General features: G+C 40.2%; 1 long non-coding RNA gene across 3 annotated transcripts in view; it reads right to left on the bottom strand.

Annotated features, from left to right (window-relative positions):
* Nucleotides 1-20,450, bottom strand: part of LOC138848811 (uncharacterized) — a 501,068-nt gene that overhangs the window by 239,986 nt on the left and 240,632 nt on the right. For all 3 annotated transcript variants that reach the window (XR_011386917.1, XR_011386918.1, XR_011386916.1), the window contains one exon: nucleotides 13,545-13,606. This is a non-coding gene — a long non-coding RNA (uncharacterized lncRNA). The remainder of the gene's footprint in view (nucleotides 1-13,544; nucleotides 13,607-20,450) is intronic.

Raw genomic sequence — 20,450 nt, forward strand, 5'->3', positions numbered from 1 at the left:
TCTCCCTCTTTTTCCTTCTTCGCCCCTTCTCTCTGGTCTGCTGGGTTTTCCTCAATGAACCTTTTCTCTTAAAAAAAAAAAAAAAAACAAGTTGAGAAGACAAAGGAGCAGGTGCCAAGGCTGAGGAAACCAGGAGCAGCACAACAAGCAAAACAACAATGTTAGAAACCCAGAAAGAGAGTGCGCTGATCTGGGCTGAACTCTTTAAAGTGCCCAGTACAGCTAATTTACTTTAGGCCAATAATATCCTCTTTGCAAATCTTGTATAAATTTGTGTGTGTTTTTTTTTTTGGACAGGCAGAGTGGACAGTGAGAGAGAGAGAGAGATAAAGGTCTTCCTTTTTTCCATTGGTTCACCCCGCAATGACCACTGCAGCCGGTGTGCTGCAGCTGGCACACCTCGCCGATCCAAAGCCAGGAGCCAGGTGCTTCTCCTGGTCTCCCATGGGGTGCAGGGCCCAAGGACTTGGGCCATCCTCCACTGCACTCCCGGGCCATAGCAGAGAGCTGGACAGGAAGAGGAGTGACCGGGACAGAATCCGGCGCCCCGACCGGGACTAGAACCCCGTGTGCCAGCACCGCAGGTGGAGGATTAGCCTATTGAGCCGCAGCGCCAGCCAGTCTTGTATAAATTTAAGTTTTAATGACTCATTCTTACAGAAGAGTTTGATACCTCAAAGGATGCTTAAATGAACAATTGTATAAATTTAAATGCCTCTTATAAAATTGAAAGTACATCTCAAATAATCAAATGTGTAAACCAAGATCCTCATGGTGTCAGCTTGCTTAAAGCAAGACTTGATTTGTAGTGTACCAATCATGAGGAGATTAAAGGCTGAGTTTGATTGCAGTGGCCATTGGAAGTAAACTTTAACATTTGTGATGAACTAGCTTTACATTCCAGAACACACATAGTATATTTTCAATACCATGGCTGCTAACATTTACTAAATATTTATTTCATATTAATTTAATTCTTACCAAAATTCTATGATTTAAATGATTTAGTTATGCCTTTTTGTTTAGGGAATAAAGCAATGACTCTAAGAATTATTTAAGTGACTTTGCCAGTGCCAGGTAGAATCCCACATTAATCCAAGCTACAGCCATCAATGCTTATTCTGGTAACACTTAAACACCTTGGGCTCTGACCTTAAAGTCTCATGGCAATATTTGTTCCCTCCCCTTCTTTCACAGCTATTGACTTTCCTTATAAACCTATCCTGCCAATGGGAGGGAAAGAGGCAAGAAAAGCAAGTAACAAGAAAAGAATCAAAGAGAAATAGAAGAAGACATTATCACAGCTGACAACTCAAATAAAAAAATGAGTATGATGGAGTTTTGAATTCCTTGGCAGCATAGTCATTTTATTTGGACATAGCGATCACCCCTCTGAATTGGGCACCATCCACTTCAGGGCTTATGAGACCATATTAAATTCTATTTACTATTTCTTGACTTTATTTTTCAGTTGGTTATGTAAAATAAACTTACTCTTTTTCCTCTCCAGATTATTGCCATTAAGCCTTTAAATTCTAAACAAATTGTAATGCATCTATTTAGGAGATTTGGATATAAATCTTACCAACCATAGCTCCAAAAATGAATTATTTCAAACTGTAATTAGAACAGCATCTCTTATATGTGTTTATTGTAGGAAAACCTGACCATATGATGATCAGAGACCTCAAAAGCAATTCCTTCAGTGATAAAGAAATAGTCTTAATCTGGTTATTATTTAGAATTTCCCATTAAAAATTTGGCCAGCTGCTCAGTATTCTCTAGAACAAAACTGCTATTCAGTTCATGGTTATTTCAGCTTTTTAAAGCAACTTTAATAGATGTATAATAACTTACAAATCATGACCTTGAACTTTTACAACTGCTACAAGGGCTCAGTGGAAGTAAGACCTGTTGTGTACTGTTACAAATTGCCTATATCACACTTCTCTCAGGGGCAGCAGCCTTTATATAAAATAAAATCTTGGCAAAAATTTCAATATCTTGCTTGCCCCCCAACTCAATGTATGTCCCTTCACAAGCAAACTGCCATGGATTTTAACTAATGAAAAACTGGTTTGTTTTTAGAAAACATCCACATTATTGGCTAATATAACAGAAATGACCAGGAAATGTGTGCTTTAATATGGATTAAACATGAGTACAATTCAGAACATTTCTTCTTGTTGAATCAGATAATCAAAACTATTAAACACTATTTCAAAACGCTTTTCAAAATCCTGGGACCATTAATGTCATGTCCAAATCACTGTGGATTTTTGTTATTGTTGTTGCTTTTACTATTCACAGGGATACAATGAGTCATTGGCACACTTCCAGTGCAAGATGCATTTGAATAATACATGACATGCCCTTTAGCTAGCATCATGATGCCAGATTTAAAACAAGGTAAGAAGTTTCCTCCATGTACACTTGCAGTGTTCAGCTGTTCATAATCTATAGCGTTAACAATTTATCATCAAACCCAGCGACTTGCTGCCAACTTATCAAAGTGGCCACTGGGTGCATATGATCAAGTCTGAGCATCTGGCTCTCCTCTGTTCCTGACATTAGCACAGACAACAGAATCAGTGGACTATTGAATGCAATTACAGTAAGCGAGACAGACAATAAAGATTGATAGCGCCTTCTCTTTTTATCACACACAAAACTAGTGGGGGTTAAAGCTTTGCCTTGAGCTGCCTTCATTTAACAATGATTGAAAATATGCAATTGTGTTGGTAAAACACTGTAGCCTGTACCACTTCATTTACTGGACACATTATCAAATTAAATGAAAAGTGAACTGCCAAAAGCAACAGTTATTATATATTAATGATGAATATTTACTTAGCATTGTTCACAAATCATACAGAGAACAGAATCCTTCTTGTTATCTTCTTTGCAGGTTACAGTTGAGTAGGTTTAACATTTCTATGTTTACGTTAAGTCTTCTGTCGACAAATCTCTAAACACAGACTTGCACGATTGGTTTTGTGACTATCCATGTGATTACAATATGTAATTAATAAAATGCTCTAGTTGTAGATGAATCCTAATTATTGAAGAGTTCTTTCTCGCTCTATCACAATTCTCATTCTTGTAGCTACTGTCGAAGCAAGTGAGACTTAACCAGGGGTATAAGTTGTGACCCAGAGGTTAGGAAAACCAGCTTCAATGATGTTCCAAAATATGGACTGAAAGAATACTCTCAAGATATAGACAAGACAAAAATGTACATTTTTAAAAACTTTTCTCTGAAGAGTATTGCTTTAGTAGGAGGATTTGACAGTTTATCCATAATTTGACCTCCAAAACAAAAATACGTAAGGGGCAGAATGAGACAGCATCAAACTATGGAGCAGACAAAAGAAATGGATGCTATTCCACAGTTCATACAAGAGAAAACTGCATCTAAGAAAATATCAATAGATCTGGAATACAAAAATAAGTGTCTCATTGTTAAGTGGGTAAACATTTGGTGTGCAAATCGACATGTCAGAAAGACATGATGGCAGGCAGACATGACTGTTCAAAGTTATGTAGATTAAGGCAAGGTTCTTTTTTAAAACACACACACATCTGGCCCTTCCTTTCCAATGATAGACACAGGAAAAGAAAGCACCCACATATGAAATGCAATCATGTCCCTTTTCTAAGAGCTCAACAATATGAAAGCTCTGTGCCATGTCACCAACACAAAGAAAAAGAAGTAAAGGAAAAGCAGAGGCAGATAATCAGTCATGAGTTTCTAAAACTACTTCATTGGTTATCTTCCCAACAGTTAAATGTACACTCAGAGTATCAACACATACAGTTGACATAAATAGCAATATTAGGCTCAGGGTATTTAGCCAGTGTCAAAACCTTACCAAAGTAATAGCATCACCATGGCAAACTATGAATCTGGAAGCCAAAAGGGAGTGCTGAATCAGTATTCATGAAATAAAAATGAAATCATCATATTCTTTAAAATTTACCTTCAGGTAAAATCTATCTGAATCCATTCTTCCTAGACACATCCAAATTCTAAGGTCCACGTGGCCTATAAATACTTTGGGGATATGTCATCTTTGACAGTTATTTTCAAAGCTAGCCAAGTTCCAGACTTATCTCAATAGCTTCTTAAAATCCCTATGTCCTAATTTTTGGTGTTCTCATTGAATAACTTGGAGTGGAGTACTGGATATTCAACATATACATCCAGCAAGTAAAATGTCAACAATCAGAAAATCTATCACCTATAAAGCTACCATGCACATTTTGACATAAAATTTCATTTGAAATCTTTTTATTCATGGGTCTTTTTAAAAAGATTTAAATTTACTTATGTTTATTTATTTGAGACAGAGAAAGAGCATACAAAGAGAGATAGAGCATGTACTCCCATCAATGCCCACAGTGGTCTGACTGGGTCAGTCTAAAGTCAGTAGCTGGACACTCAATCCATGTCTCCCATGTGAACTGCAGGGACCCAACAACTTTTTTTTTTTTTTTTTTTGAGATTTAATTAACGTATTTAAAAGGCAGAGTTAGAGAAAGGGAGAGACACAGAGAAAGAGGGAGATTTGAACGAGATCCTCCATGCACTGTTTCACTCTCAAACAGCCAGGCTGGGGGCAGGCTAAAGCCAAGAGCCTGGAACACAATGCAGGCATTCCATGTTGGTACGGAGACTCAAGTACTTGGACCCTATTCCACCACTTTCCTAGGCGCCATTAGCAGGAGCCAGGACTCGAAGAGGTGCTCATATGAGATGCCAGCATCGCAGGGAGCAGCCTAACCTGCTGTATCACAAAACCAACCACGGGGCCCAACTACTTGAACATTACCTGCTGCTTCCCAGTGTGCACTAGTAGAAATCTAGAATCTTGAGCAAAGCTGGAACTTCAACCCAGACACTCCAGTATGGAATGCAGACATTCTAAGTAGCATCTTAACTGTTAAAACATTTGCATCTTTTTTCTAAACATATGAGTGGGGGGAGAAGTATCCCTAAAAAGCGTTCAAGAGAAATGCCTGCTGAAACTTACCTGAAGAGGGTCCACACTAAGCTATTAATCTTACCTACCAGGTCAACTAGACTTGGGTAATATACCCATAGGGTCCCTTTCATCTTAGCCATCTGGAACAACCTTGAGCAATCTTTTATTCTTTATCTGTACACTCCTCACTTACTTCCAAGAATGTCTTTAAAATTAATCTGCAGCCTTTTTTTCAGGGATAATCCTCTGCCTCTGAAGGTGTTTGTAACTAATCATATCCTAAGAAAGTAATCTACAGCTTGTGAGAAATTAACCCCCGGCCCCTACTTCCCACCTTCCCAAAATCTACCTTTTAGATCAAGCCAACCTACGCTCACATGTAATGATAAGTGTAAATTTACTGTTAAAGAGTACATAAATTCCAACAATCTAACTACTTTGGAACACTTCCCAAGACTCATGAAAAGTCATTAGATTTCTGTCCCTTGGGCCTCAGTCACTCATAGTCTGCTCTGATTAAACTTTATAATAACATTTCTACAAAGCCTGTTTTATTTCTGCCAACATATATCTTAATATAAAATTTCAGAAGTCAATATTTTCAGGGGACAAGCATTCTGACATAGTCGCCCACACACCATACTGGTATGCTGCTTAGAGTTCCAGCACCTCCACTTCCAATCCAGCTTCCTGCTAATCTGCCTGGGAGGCAATGGATGATGCTCAGTCACTTGAGTCCCTGCCATCCATGGAGACTCAGATGGAGTTCTGGCCTTCTGACTTCAGATTGGCCCAGCTCTGGCAGTTGATTGGAAACATGTGTGGCTCACTCTTTCTCCTCCCCATCACTCTTTCAAGTAGGCAAAAGTGAACATAAAACTGCCAATATATTCCTTTAAAAAATAATATTCTCAGTAGCATGTGAAGGGGGATCACTTTAAAAATTTTAAATGAAAATGATATGTGCTTATGGCTTAAACTAAATAGAAGAGATATCAATACAAGTAAAAATACAAAAGAACATTCTTGCCATCCCCATAATAGATGTGCCTTGCAGATTTCATTATGTTTAAATGTAGACAACTCCTTAGAATACCTCTTATGTATTCATTTCTAATTTGTGTGTGTTTTACGTAATCAACATTAGCCTTTACATATTGCTCCATGATTTTTTTCATTTTTTCCATTTCATTTTATACTGCACATAACTAGACCTATAGCTGTTTTTCTTCTATTTCTAATGGCTATATAATAATCCATAGTGCAAATAAGTGATAATTATTTTATCATTTCCCTTGCTTTTATACTGTTCCTATTTTGTAAGTTAGCTTTACACACACACACACACACACAGACACATACACATACACACACACAAAACCAACAGAGTTTTTATACATACCCTATACTTTCTCTTCATTTACATATAGGTGTGTATTATACAATAGATTTCTAGAAATGAAATTTCTGTATCAAACATTTGTGCATTTAAATTTTTTTAATTTATTTTATTTTTATTTGAAAGAGAGAGGTAGAGACAGAGAGAGAGGTCTTCCATCCACTGTTCACTCCCCAGATGGCCTCAATGGCCAGAGCTGCACTGATCCGAAGCCAGGAGCGGAGCTTCTCCCTGGTCTCCCATGTGGGTGCAGGGGCCAAGTACTCGGGCCTTTCTCTACTGCTTTCCCAGGCCATAGCAGAGAGCTGGATCAGAAGAGGAGCAGCCGGGACTAGAACTGGCACTCATATTGGATGCCAGCACTTCAGCCCAGGGCTTTAACCCACTGCACCACAGCGCTGGCCCCAGCATTTACATTTTTAATAGGTACTGAAAAATTGCCCTGCTAAAAGGCTGTATCATTTTCTACTCTCAGCTATAAAAAATTGATTCTAAATATTTCCATGATTAAAATTTTTTTAATCTAATACACTGAAAACAAATGGTATCACAAACTTTTTTTAAGATAAAATTTATTTTATTTACTTGAAAGCCAGAGTTTACAAAAAGAGAGAAGGAAAGATAGGGACTTCCATCCACAGGTTCACTCCCTAAGTGGCTGCAATGGCAGAGCTGGGCCAGTCTGATGCCAGGAGCCAGGTACTTCCTCTGAGTCTGCCACATGGGTGCAGGGGCCCAAGATGCTGGCCCATCTTCTGCTGCTTTCCCAGGAACATTAGCAGGGAGTTGGATCAGAAGTGGAGCATCTGGGACTTGAACCAGCATCAAAAAGGAATGCTGAGGCCTGCGCCGCGGCTCACTAGGCTAATCCTCCGCCTTGTGGCACCAGCACACTGGGTTCTAGTCCCGGTTGCCCCTCTTCCAGGCCAACTCTCTGCTATGGCCAGGGAGTGCAGTGGAGGATGGCCCAAGTGCTTGGGCCCTGCACCCCATGGGAGACCAGGAGAAGCACCTGGCTCCTGCCTTTGGATCAACGTGGTGCGCCGGCCACCTCTCTCTCTCTCTCACCTGTCTCTCTCTCTCACTGTCCACTCTGCCTGTCAAAAAAAAAAAAAAAAAGGAATGCTGGCATCACAGGCATCACAGATGACTACTTAATCCATTGGTCCACAAACTTGTCTTATTACCCATTATTTTGTTTGCTTTGTCTACTCATTCTCTATATTCATTATTTGGTTGTATGATTTATCATTTTCTTATTTTGTTAAAGCTCTATACTTAACTTTTAACTTTGTATATAATATGCATATACAGAAAGCTTTTTGTTACTTGAATGGCTGTTCCCAAATGATAATTATAAAAAGTCACCTTTTATATTTTGATTTTTTATGATTTTTACAGATTAGAATTTGAATCTCTCTGGAATTTTTATCTAGGTACAGTATGAATATATTTTAAAAATAACTCCACGTGATTCTTATTGTCATCCAAATTTTGCACCCACAAATTACATACCTCGAGCTTGTCTCCTGGCAGTCCTTTTACTTCATTGGTGATGACTTAAGATAACATATCTGTCTCACAGGATTATGGAGAGGAGTAAATAAGTGAAGAAATATAGAGTCTGGCACGGTCTCTCCCACGGAGAAAATGCTCAGTAAACATCAACTGCTAATATAATCAGCATTATTATTTTTTAATTTTATTTATTTTCATTTTATTTGAAAGCCAGAGACAGAGATCTTCTATCCACCTGTTTGTTCACTTCTCTAAAACAGTCAGGACTGGGCCAGGCAGAAGCCAGAAGCTTAGAACTCAATCTATGTCACCCTGGTGGATGTCAAGGGACCTAAGTGCTTGAGCCATCACCTGCTGTCTCCCAGGGTGTGAAATAACAGAATGTTGGAATTAGAAGCAGAGTTGAGACTGGGCCCCAGGCCTTCTGATAATGCATTATATAAGATAAGGGCATTCTTATCACTGCACCAAACCTCCACCCCAACATTACGATTTTCACATGATTTAAGCACCTTGTATTCAATTTGAAGTATTTCTACTTCCCCCAGTCCTCTCAAAATTCAAAGAACAAGGTCTTGGTGAAGATTTTCGTGGGACTTTTTGGAACCAATAGCTTCTTAATGAAATATCACTTTTAAAGGACACAGGTCACCAGGCTATTTGTAAAGCAGTTGAGTCCTTGAGGTCTTCTACTTCATACTGTTTTTCAGTGTTGTGGACAACATTCTGCCTAATCAAAGAACATGTCTGGCTCCTAACTATGCATTTTCAAAGATATTGTGGCTATCCTTTGACAAGCCAGCTCCAAATGTTCTGAGGCCCCTGACGGATCTGAACATCCCAGATTCAGGGTCAGGGCTATTGTCTCCAAAGCACAAAGGGAGGGCCTGGTACCGGGTCCCTCTGTAAGACCACAGGACACATGCTGGGCCTGCCCACCCATGCCACACACACTGACGTTCCCCAGAGAAAGTCGCTGCCTTTGGGGACCATGGGCTAGCAGAAGGCTTTAGTCATTCTTCTCCATCACCCTCTAACTCTGCTCTCTGCTTTTCTTCCCAGACACTTTGGTTTTAGGAAAGATAGGAGACGGCATTAAAGCCAGCTTTAGCTTCAGCCACACTGTGAATCCAAGTCTTTATCCAAGTCTGCTTAAGAAAATAAAAAACCTGCTCCTAACTCCACCTCAAAAAGCAGGAAATAAGTCTGAAATCAAGTGAAATTCTGGAAGAGCATTATGTTGCATCCCTGTACCAGTACACTAGGTGTGTCAGCGGCTATGATGGTTACTGGAGAAGTAGTATTTATTAAGCGCTTGCTGTGGGCCAGGCACCACACTAACCTCTTTACATGTATTACGTCAATCAATCCTCCCAACAATCCTTTGAAGAACTTCCCTTTATTATCCACAATATACAAATGAGGAATCAGAGGCACAGTGTGTCTGAGCAAATTGTTCAAGTTCAGAATTAAGAGCATAGTGGAACTGACTAGAAGCTTTGCTCTTTAACACTTTTGATAAAACAGTGCAACAGATTGATGCCAAGGTGGTCTAGTAAAAGGAGAGATGATTTCATTTTCATTAAGAAATTCAGGTAGGACTTGTTAACTTATTTGAAAGGTATAGTTACAGACAGAAAGGCCTTCCATCTGCTGGTTAACTCCCCAAATGGCCTCAATGGCTGGAGTCCAGCCAATATGAAGCCAGGAGCCAGGAGCCTCTTCCAGGTCTCACACTTGGGTACAGAGGCCATCTTCACTGCTTTACCAGGCCATAAGCAGAGAGCTGGGTCAGAAAAGGAGTACCCAGGACTTGAACTTGCACCTATATGGGATGCCAGTGCTGCAGGCATCCATAACACCAGCCTATTATCTCCTTTTGATATGTATTTTTATTTATTTGAAAGGCAGAGTGACCCAGGGAGGAGAGAGAGAGAATCTTCCAACTGCTTGCTCACTCCAGAAATGACTGCAATAGCAACAGTCAGGGCTAGGGAAGGCCAAAGCCAAAAGGCTGTAACTCTATCCAGGTCTCCAGGGTGGAAGGGGCCCAAGCACTTGGGCTGTCTTCTGCTGTTTTCCAAGTCATGTCAGCAGGAGCATCATCAGAAGCAGGGCAGCCAGGACTTGAACCTGCACTCTTATACAGATGTTAACATCATAGATGGCAGCTTAACCCTTACAGCTACAACACCAGCCCGTGTATTTATTTTCTCAAATAAACTTTTGTCATTCTCCCTAAACACTACTTGTTATTTATTTATTTATTTAAAGTCAGAGTTACAGAGAGACAGAGAGAGAGAGAAAGATCTTCAACCTGCTGGTTCACTCCCCAAATAGCCACAATGTCTGGGGTTGGGCTGAGCAACACAAACAGCTACAGTAATTGTAAAAAGTACAGTAATTATATAAAGTACTGAAAAATGCAGAGGAGAATGAAGATTAGGGAAATAAATCTCCAAATAAATGATAAAAATGAATAAAAAAACTATTAAATATTTTGAAAGTCAAATTGTTAGCAGCTATGGCCCCAAAATTCATATATTGAAGTCCTAAGCCCTGGTACCTCAAAATGCCGTGGCTGGTGCTGTGGCACAACAGGTTAAAGCCCTGGCCTGCAGCACTGGCATCCCATATGGGCTTAGGTCCAAGTCCCAGCTGTTCTACTTCCCATCCAGCTCCCTGCTAATAGGCCTGGGAAACAGTAGAAGATGGCCCAAGTCCTTGGACCCCTTGCACCTATGTGGGAAACCCAGAAGAGGCTCCTGGCTCCTGGCTTCAGATTGGCTCAGCTCTGGCCGTTGTGCCCATTTGGGAAGTGAAACAGTGGATGAAGACTACCTCTACCTCTACCTCTACACCTCTCTACCTCTCTTTCTTTCTCTCTCTCTCTCTCTCTCTCTACCTCTAACTCTCTCTGTAACTCTTTCAAATAAATAAAATAAATCTTTTTTAAAAAGTGACCTTATTTGGGAAGAAGGTCTTTAAAGACATGATTATCATCTATACAGTAGGCCCTACTCCATTATTACCGGTATCCTTTCTGCACAAAGAATGATGACCATTTGAGGGTATAGCAAGAAGGTGACAATCTATAAGGCCAGGACAGAGATCTCAGAGGAAACCAATCCTGCCAACACCTTGGTCTCATACTCTCAGCCTTCAGGACAGTAAGAAAATAAATCTCTGTTGCTGAGGCTACCCAGTCTGTGGTCCTTTGTTAAGGCTTCTTTAGCCAAGGAATAGACAAGTATTTTATCACAGAATTGGAAGTCAGAACATGAGATGCTCTGGTAGTTTTAGGCTAGCCCATAGCTCCTGTACTGGTTAATTTGTAAGAATTTTTTGAAGAATTCAAAAAAAGTACAAATATATTCAAAAAAGGTGCAGAATTTTTTTTAAAGTAAGGGATAACAGTGGAGTCTACGGGGTACAAAGACAATCTTAGGCATGGGGGAAAATATTTTCACTTGCACCTTATCCCAATTTTCAACGTGAAGACCTTTTCAAATTCCCTGTATATAGGCAGATGCATTTATATTCTTTCTTTCTTCATCTTACTCTCACCCTCTCTCCTACTCTCTCTCATCATTTCCCCCCTTTAACATTTTACCCACCATCACTCCTGTGAGGGCCATGTTCTCTTCACAGGTGGATAAGTGCGCTGCTTACACTAAGCACACATCATGCAACAGAGAAACGAGTGAACTAGAGACACAGCATGAGATTCTAACCAGAAAACTTCTCCCTAATGTACAATTCAGATAAGATACTGGGTGTGCAGGAAACACAATATTCAATCAACTAATGTCAGCCACTTGTGGTTTACCCACTCATATTACCCCAGCACAGCAATGACTCCTCTTGGGCAATAGTCAATGTACTGGGAGCAAAATCCAACAATGGCCTGAGCCTTGACATTGTCCTGATCAGATCTGTACCTCAGAGGAGCTGTGGGGTGACTGGTTTCATGCGAGAGAAGTCAGCCTACCCACATGCCTGATCACGCATAACCTTTCCTCACTTTGGTTTGGAACTTAATGACCTCAACCTTTCACAATAGGTCTTCCTCTGTTTCTTCTTCAACACAAACACAAAATGGAATATACCCTAAAGAAATAAGTATAATTAAGATATAAAATAAAATCTACCTCCTAGTATGTGCATGCATGCATGTGTGTCTCATTGGCATGCACCAGACTGTACTAAATGGCAGGAATTTCCCAAGGGAAGATAACCTCCAGACACTGCTACAAAAGCTTTATTCCCCACACTCTGCAAATTATTTAATTTAAACACTGCTTGATATGACTCTCTGAGGAGAACAGTGTTTTCTCAGATCCATTTTTAATTTATTGGTGTATACATGCATGTGTGCATACAGAACCCAATGACTCACTGCATTCACTGCTGTAGATTCTAAGCAAAAGCATCACACAGCAGAACCAGGGACTACCAACTGCTGTCTGAAATCAGGATAAAATAGATGTGAATTCCTTCTCTTTCAGGGTGAGGAAAAATAAGCTAAGATTCCAAAGCCCATTTTCCAGGGTCCCCAACCCCAGATACTTTCCATTTCCTTGAGAGCTATAACTAATATTTTAAAATTGTGTGTGCACATACATGTGCAGGTGTACACACCACTGTTCATTGTTCACAGTGGAAAATGCTCACATTCATTGATGCGTTCTACTCATGCAGGAGAAGTAATGCATATATTAAAGAATCAGTTCTCATCTGCATTGGGCAGTGCTACGCCATGGGCCTGGGAGACAATTTACAGTGTTCTTTTCATCCTTCTGCTTCTTCTACTTGTTGAATTTCTACTGCTTTTCAACTACATATTAATCAGGAGAGGGGACCTGGTGAAACAAAGCCATGAGTGTGGTTGAATTTTCCCCAATTTCAACATGAAAAATCTTGTCTTTTGAAAAAACTTAAAGATCTCATTAAAGGAGTCAAACAAATTTCTCCCCTAAGCAGAATTTCTTTACAGAAGACTCCATGAAAGGGCTAACAACAACACAAATGCAAACTTGCACACACAAGGCCAACTCTGACAGTAGTCTTGTTACCTTGACTAAATCAGTTGAAAAGCAAATTGGCATTAGACAATATTTTCAATATTAACTTACTCTTTCTGCTACTCCATCAGAGCAAGCTAAAAGGACAGGAGCCTACTTTCACCTTTCACCTAATCTTCCCCTAGTTCCCTCCCTAGGTGGTATCCTGCACACTGGTAAGGTGACTGCCTTCCTCCTGCCAGCCTACTTCTTTATTGACATAAGCTTGCATTCTCAGGCATTATCAGCTTAATGCATAATTCAAAATCTCTTGCATGTGGCCAGCACTTTTGCCTTATCCCCAGCATTCTGAATGAAAGATAAGAGCAAGTATTTCTAAAGCAAGCACATGAAAGGACTCCTGCACATTAACATCGCTCTTCCCCCACCTCCCCAACTCTGGTCCTCCTCCACCTCACAGAAAATTGCTTGCCTTGTGCTCATGCCCACACCCCTCACAGAGGTTCCATACTGAGAGGAAACCAGTTCGAGAGATGGTCCAAAAGTTCACACCAAGTGAGGACCCATGAACCTTTGGGAAGAAAGGATTTCTAAAAGCAGAAAAATCACAATTATTACCTTAAGCATCACATTCTAGAGCAGCAGTCAGTTGGCTTCAGCAAAGCAACAGGTTCAAATATCTGTAATTCAAAAAGAGAAAAATCAGCTTTAGAACTTATTTCTCCCATGGGATAAGGTAGGGTGTATGTGTGGTAGAAGTGGGGAGGGGAGCGTGATTGGGGAGAAATGAGCCAGGGAAAAAAAATTCTTAAAATGTGGGCAGTAAAAACAGATGGGAAGGCAAGCAAGAAGAGTGAGAAGGGGACAAAGGTTAAAAGAGACAGGGTAAAGGGCTAGAGTGCAGATAAACTGGGGGAGAGGATGCAAAGAAAAACTCAGGCATCTGAGAAGACAGGTCTACAAGATCAACCATAGCAGAAGGTTAATTCAGTCAGAATCAATTCAGGAAAAATGGCCAGAATGATTTTTTCCCCTACTGAATTGACTGCCTTCTGATCGAATTGATTGAATTAACTTTTTTTTTTTTAAATGGTGTGAGAAAAGAGAGAAAATGAGTAGATAATCCCATCCCACCCCCCCACACACAAATAATCAGATCCCGGTAACCTGTGCGTCAGATATGAACACCTTAACAACCTGACCACCATAAAACTCTCACTCTCTACTCTCTCTCTCTCTCTCTCTCTCTCACACACACACACACACACACGCATGTGTGTACCCATGTTGATTTTCCCAATAAGTGCCACCATTCTTCAGAATATTCACAAGCATACCACACACATACATACAAGGTATACTCTGACTTTCCATCTTTTTATGATCAAAAAAATTGCCATTTTAGAAAGGAGTTTTTCCTCAATAAAGTATGCCATAAATTTACACCAGCATCTATTTCCCAGCATCACTTTAAAAGTCAAGTTCACGAGCCCTTAATACACATATATCAATGTCAGGACACTACAGTAAATTGGAAGTCACTGAGATCATTTGAACTATTACAGATGATTCTAGCAGATGTTTTTTACAAGCTTCGTAAGTCCATCAAGCAATAATTCCTTGTTTATAAATGTAAAACATGAATTATTAAAAAATTAAAGACATTTAGAATAATAGTCCTCTGAATGCAAAGTATTTATTCCAACTTTCATCACTCATAGTTTATTGCATTGATTTTTTTTTTCATCAGTTTACTTAGTATTAGACTTCCACTGATCTCATCAATAAGAAATGGATTTTGGTAACTTTCAAATCCACTATATTATTTTTCCTTTTATTTGCAGTGAATATTTCTTCTCTCAATGGTATTACTGCAATAAGTCAGTCATTATTTCTTTATGTTTTCCCTTCCTTCTTTAGTATTTCATTTCCCTTTACAGCACATCTTGTGATCACAAAGAAAACAGAGACACTTATTTCTTTTAACAGTTGAAATTGCTGCAAGTGATTTAGCTGTCATTTAATTTGATTCCTCTCTTCTGTCTGTGGAGAAATATGTTTAATGTACTGGAAATTATGTTAATAAGAAAAAGCATTATCTCATTTAATGAAATAAATATACAAATATTTCAAAATAAAATAAAGAGGCAATCTTCACTGAGAAAAATGTCTCTTATGGTTTGCATAAAATACACAAATGAGAAAAAACTCATGAATACACTGAAACACTGACAAAAATTATGTGGATATTCAAGCAGGGAGTAGGTGGGGGGAGGAAGTTCAGTAACTGAGTTACCCATGATTTAATTTTTAAAAGAGAAACATGGATATATATTAAGGATCAAATTATTAACTTGTATTTCCAATTACACCAAGAAAGATTATTTTATTTTTCCCGAACAGAGAACAGGTTTTGAAAAGTTGTCTTTGTATTTTTTCTCTTCTGTTTCAATTGGTCTTTCAATGATTGCTATCATTCGAATTAATAATTATCAGCAATCTCATTGAAAACATGACGAACAACGTATGTAACTATAAGAAAGGTTAAAATCCTTTTGATTTTGCTAATCAAAACAGTCAATGAACTTGTTCCCAAGCTTTTACATATTAAAATTTATCTAATGCACAAAAAGGTTAAATAAATATTGTTAGTGATTTGAGCTAAACTTGAAGCAATTATGTAATAAAAGCATGACCAGCGTAACAGAAACACATAATTAGCAATTTAATTACTGGCATGAAGACAAGCTAAAGATGTCAATAAAAAAAAATCTTTAGTGACAAGCCGATTTCATTCTTTCTGCAATAGGAGAGAAACACCACCTGATGAGCAAAACCATTTTTATACAAAACACCTATTCTTCCACCAACTGAAATACCCAATTTAAAATATTTCTGACTTCATATTGTTGCATAGTGAATCATTACATTTTCTCCATTTAGATTAGCACTTTCTCTTCTCTGAAAATACAATATTTCCAGTCAGCAAGTAAAGAACATTATGTTGTTTTAAATGAGTTAAAGTAGCAGGTGTTCTTTGTTTCAATTTCATTTTTTCCAGCTTCAATAATGTGTCTGACAGCAATGCTTCGCTGTATATGGCATTCCAAATATTCTATCTTTTCTTATATCCCAAGTTTTAGCTGGGAAACATGCATAAACCACCAGGTTTTAGAAGGAGAGAAACGCTAACGATACTAGAAATAGTGAGGTTCACTAGGATTTCCCTTAAGTCTCGCACATGTTCTTTCCCTCCCGCATCTCTGTATTTAAGGTGGGTAGGAGGTGAAGGAGAAAACTAACAAGTTCAATCTATTGTGAGAGGGTCCATTTGCATCAGAATCCTGGGTTTCAGATTTTGAAACAGTTCTGAACTATTCATCTACAGCGTTTAGTGCATCCTTAGCACCTTATATATCACTGGCATTTAACCAGTAGCAGAAAACAGATACCTCAAGATAGAATCAAATTGAAAGAAGTTTTTCATCTTGGGGAAAAAATGTGAATCATCTTGGCTAGTGTCCAACAGCCACTTGTACAGGCGTAATCATGAAAGCCAGACTAGTTATGAACATAGGTCTATAAATACCTCTGGGGCATGATGGAATACATTTAAAAAGAATACTCTCATATAATAACTCCTAAGAGCAGGTTCATTCCCCAGATGGCCGCAATTGCTGGAGATGAGCAGATCCAAAGCCAGGAGCCAGGAGCTTCTTCTGGGTCTTCCACATGGGTGCAGGGGCCCAAACACTTGAGCCATCTTCTAGTGCTTTCCCAGGCAATAGCAAAGAGCTGGATCAGAGGAGGAGCAGCTGGGACTCGAACAGGTGCCCATATGGGATTCCCATGCCACAGGCAGAGGCTTAGCCCACTGCACCACAGCGCTGGTCCCCGAGCATTGCCTATTATCATGAACCTACGGACTCTGATCATCTTGACATACAGGTCCAACCAGACATGGTATCTTAAAAATTCTAGTCATGAGAGTTTATATAATACAAACTCAAAATTTCTAAGAAAATTGAAAATATTTTAAGAGCATATTTTATTCCACTGTAACTTGGTAAATATGATGACTTCTTTTGTAATCTTTTGGCTAATATATTGAAACTAGAATCATTGATTTCCTACTTATAATTGGATTCACAAGTTCGTGTTTTGATCGCCATATCAGACATCATTGTCAGCTTCTAAATTGCTGTATAAACTCTAAACCTAAACTTACTGGGTTGTTCAACTGTAATCACCTAGGTTTCAAATGCATCTTCTTTCCCTACTTTTATAGTTCACATACAAGGAGTTGTCAAATTGTTAACAGGTATGTTAATTTATAAACTCCAAGAAGACCCCCTATATTAACCATCATGGAAACTGAGTGAGTGAGGATACCTGCACTTGGAAAGTTTGCAGTCTCATTAAGAAGATTGTGCAAGGCCGGCGCCGCGGCTCACTAGGCTAATCCTCCGCCTAGCGGCGCCGGCACACCGGGTTCTAGTCCCGGTTGGGGCACCGGATTCTGTCCCGGTTGCCCCTCTTCCAGGCCAGCCCTCTGCTGTGGCCAGGGAGTGCAGTGGAGGATGGCCCAGGTGCTTGGGCCCTGCACCCCATGGGAGACCAGGAAAAGCACCTGGCTCCTGGCTCCTGCCATTGGATCAGCGCGGTGCGCCGGCCGCAGCGCGCCGGCCGCGGTGGCCATTGGAGGGTGAACCAACGGCAAAGGAAGACCTTTCTCTCTGTCTCTCTCTCTCACTGTCCACTCTGCCTGTCAAAAAAAAAAAAAAAAAAAAAAGAAGAAGATTGTGCATAGTATTCCATAGTGTGTGTGTGTGTGTGTGTGTGTGTGTGTGTGTGGTTATGTAGCCAGAGGTCACACTGCCTCATAATTCAAGTGTACTTATGAAATATCTAACAGCTGATACAATAAATAGAAAAACATTCATAGACTAAAGTGAGCACTGGTCTTTTGTGTGTAGCCTCCTTGATAAATGGGTACTGTGGACAGAATTTTACAAGGCTTTAAAATGCAACTTCACAGTTGAACTTCTAAGCTAAACAGTCACTTCCATAGGTGAAGAAACAGAGTCAAGCAGGTTAAAGGATTTACCTGACCACATATATATTAGAATTAGACTCTACCAATGGTTTTGTTAACTTCAAGGCAAGAAGAAGAAAGCATTTGCAATGAAGGAAGGATCAGGGAAGTCAGTCAGGTACCTGGGGAGGTCAAGGACTCACACAACAGGTGCAGGACTAAGGTGGACTGTTTCCCTAAGGAGAACAGCACAGGCAGTGAGACAGACAAGGTGGGAAATAAGAAGGATGGGAGCCACAGATAGTAGGGAAGGTGTTCTCTAGGTACTGAGGAGTCGTCCAAGCTTCTGTACAGAACGGTGGCAGAATCAATCAGAGGGAAGCATAGAGTGCAAAGGTGAGAAGCAAAGGGCAAAGGGGGATGTCATGGGTGCTCCATGCAGACTTTGACCTGGGGGCAGTCCTCTCTCTCCACCACTGACGGCAATGGAAGCTACTCTTCTCTGTAGGACTGTCTGCAGCCTCCAGGGTCCGCTTCACTGCAGAAACTCAAATACCCTTCTCCAGCAACCCACACAAGGACAAAGGGGGCAACAGAAAGCTACCTGGTTTGATTGGAGGGGCATCAAGTTTCTGAGGTATGCGGTAGCTAGAGACCCTACGCCCTGTCCTGTGTCCTCAACCCTTTTGCCCTCCTCTATGCATCCTCAACAAAGTCCTTTGAGAAGAGACAGTGACCAGCCTTCTTCTCCCTTTGGGGAAAAACAACCTGCTGAGGTTGCTCGACTCACGCTGAAAATAACCAGAGCAAGGAAAAACAACCAGGGCATGCATGGGGCCATCTAGATGTGATTGTGGTTTTCTGGCATTCTTGCCTTTAATTGTTCTAAGAATGAAATTTTTATGGCATCACAGGGGAGTAACTTTTAACACAGCTGCAGTGAAGCCTTCCCCCTGCAGGTGGACATAGAAAATTAAAGGAGTGCTCTTATGGTAGTAACTGCCCAGACACTCTGGTTTTCCCCATCTGAGCCTCATTCCATTAACTTCTATATCCTACCCAATGGGAAACATCACTGCTATGTCTAAACAAAAAAAAAAAAAAACAATTTCTAAATTTATACCTCTATTTCTATATAAACTGTGAAATACTAGAAAATATTTCATAATACTGGAAGAAAAATCCTAAATAAATTTTTTAAGCATAATCATCAGATTTCTCTTATACACCAACATAAATAGCACAGTATCTTGCAATCTTATCCCATACACTGATATGCTCAGTTACACCCCATAGGAACACTGATTGCTGCTTGTATCTAGATCATATTTCTTGACTCTTCTTTCAGAAAACTCCTGGTTCTGTTTAAGGTTAAGATTATTTGCTGGGGCAGGCACTGTGGCATAGCGAGTAAAGCCGCTGCCCGCAGTGCTGGCATCCTACATGCGCACTAGTTCAAGACCCAGCTGCTCCACTTCTGATCTAGCTCTCTACTGTGGCCTGGAAAAGTCCTTGTGCCCCTGCACCAGTGTGGGAGACCTGGAAGCAGCTCCTAGCTCCTGGCTTCGGATTGGCACAGCTTCGGCCATTGCGGCCAGTTGGGGAGTGAACCAGCGGATGGAAGACCTCTCTCTCTGTCTCTCCTTCTCTCTCTGCATAACTCTTTCAAGTAAATAAATAAATCTTTAAAAAAAAGATTATGTACCATCCAAAGAAGAAATATATATTAAATGGACTTTCATGTGAAAATCCTAAGACACCTTATAACAGCCTTATAAAGGCTAGCGCCACAGCTCAATAGGCTAATCCTCTGCCTGCGGTGCCAGCACACCGGGTTCTAGTCCCGGTCAGGGCACCAGATTCTGTCCTGGTTGCCCCTCTTCCAGTCCAGCTCTCTGCTGTGGCCCAGGAGGGCAGTGGAGGATGGCCCAAGTGCTTGGGCCCTGCACCCGCAGGGAGAAGCACCTGGCTCCTGGCTTTGGATCAGCACAGTGTGCTGGTCGTAGCGGCCATTTGAGGGGTGAACCAATGGAAAGGAAGATCCTTCTCTCTGTCTCTCTCTCTCACTGTCCACTCTGCCTGCCAAAAAAAAAAAAAAAATAGCCTTATAAAGAGGGAATGAAGGAAAGAGAGAAAGAAGACAGAGAGAGAGATGACACAGGGGAAAACATGAGGACGTAGTGCCACAACTCAAATCTTCATGAACTTAAGTTTTCTTCCCAAAGAGAATCCTCTAGTTTTTGTGGAAATTTCTTAAAAAACAATTTGCATTTAACATCCAATCTCTCTCTCTCTCTCTCTTTCCCTATATTAATAACTACCTGATAGTTGACCTTATCCTCCTACAGTGCACTTCGGTAACAAGTATGGCTGCAGAATGAATACCCTGTTTGCACAGTGGGATCGCTTATTTGTTAAATTGAGGAGAAATGTCAAAGAGGATGTTTAAGCTCTATTGCAGTGTTCTCAGCCTTGAGCAAGTTTAAACC

Source organism: Oryctolagus cuniculus, chromosome 2 (assembly GCF_964237555.1).
Source record: "Oryctolagus cuniculus chromosome 2, mOryCun1.1, whole genome shotgun sequence".
Lineage (NCBI taxonomy): Eukaryota > Metazoa > Chordata > Mammalia > Lagomorpha > Leporidae > Oryctolagus > Oryctolagus cuniculus.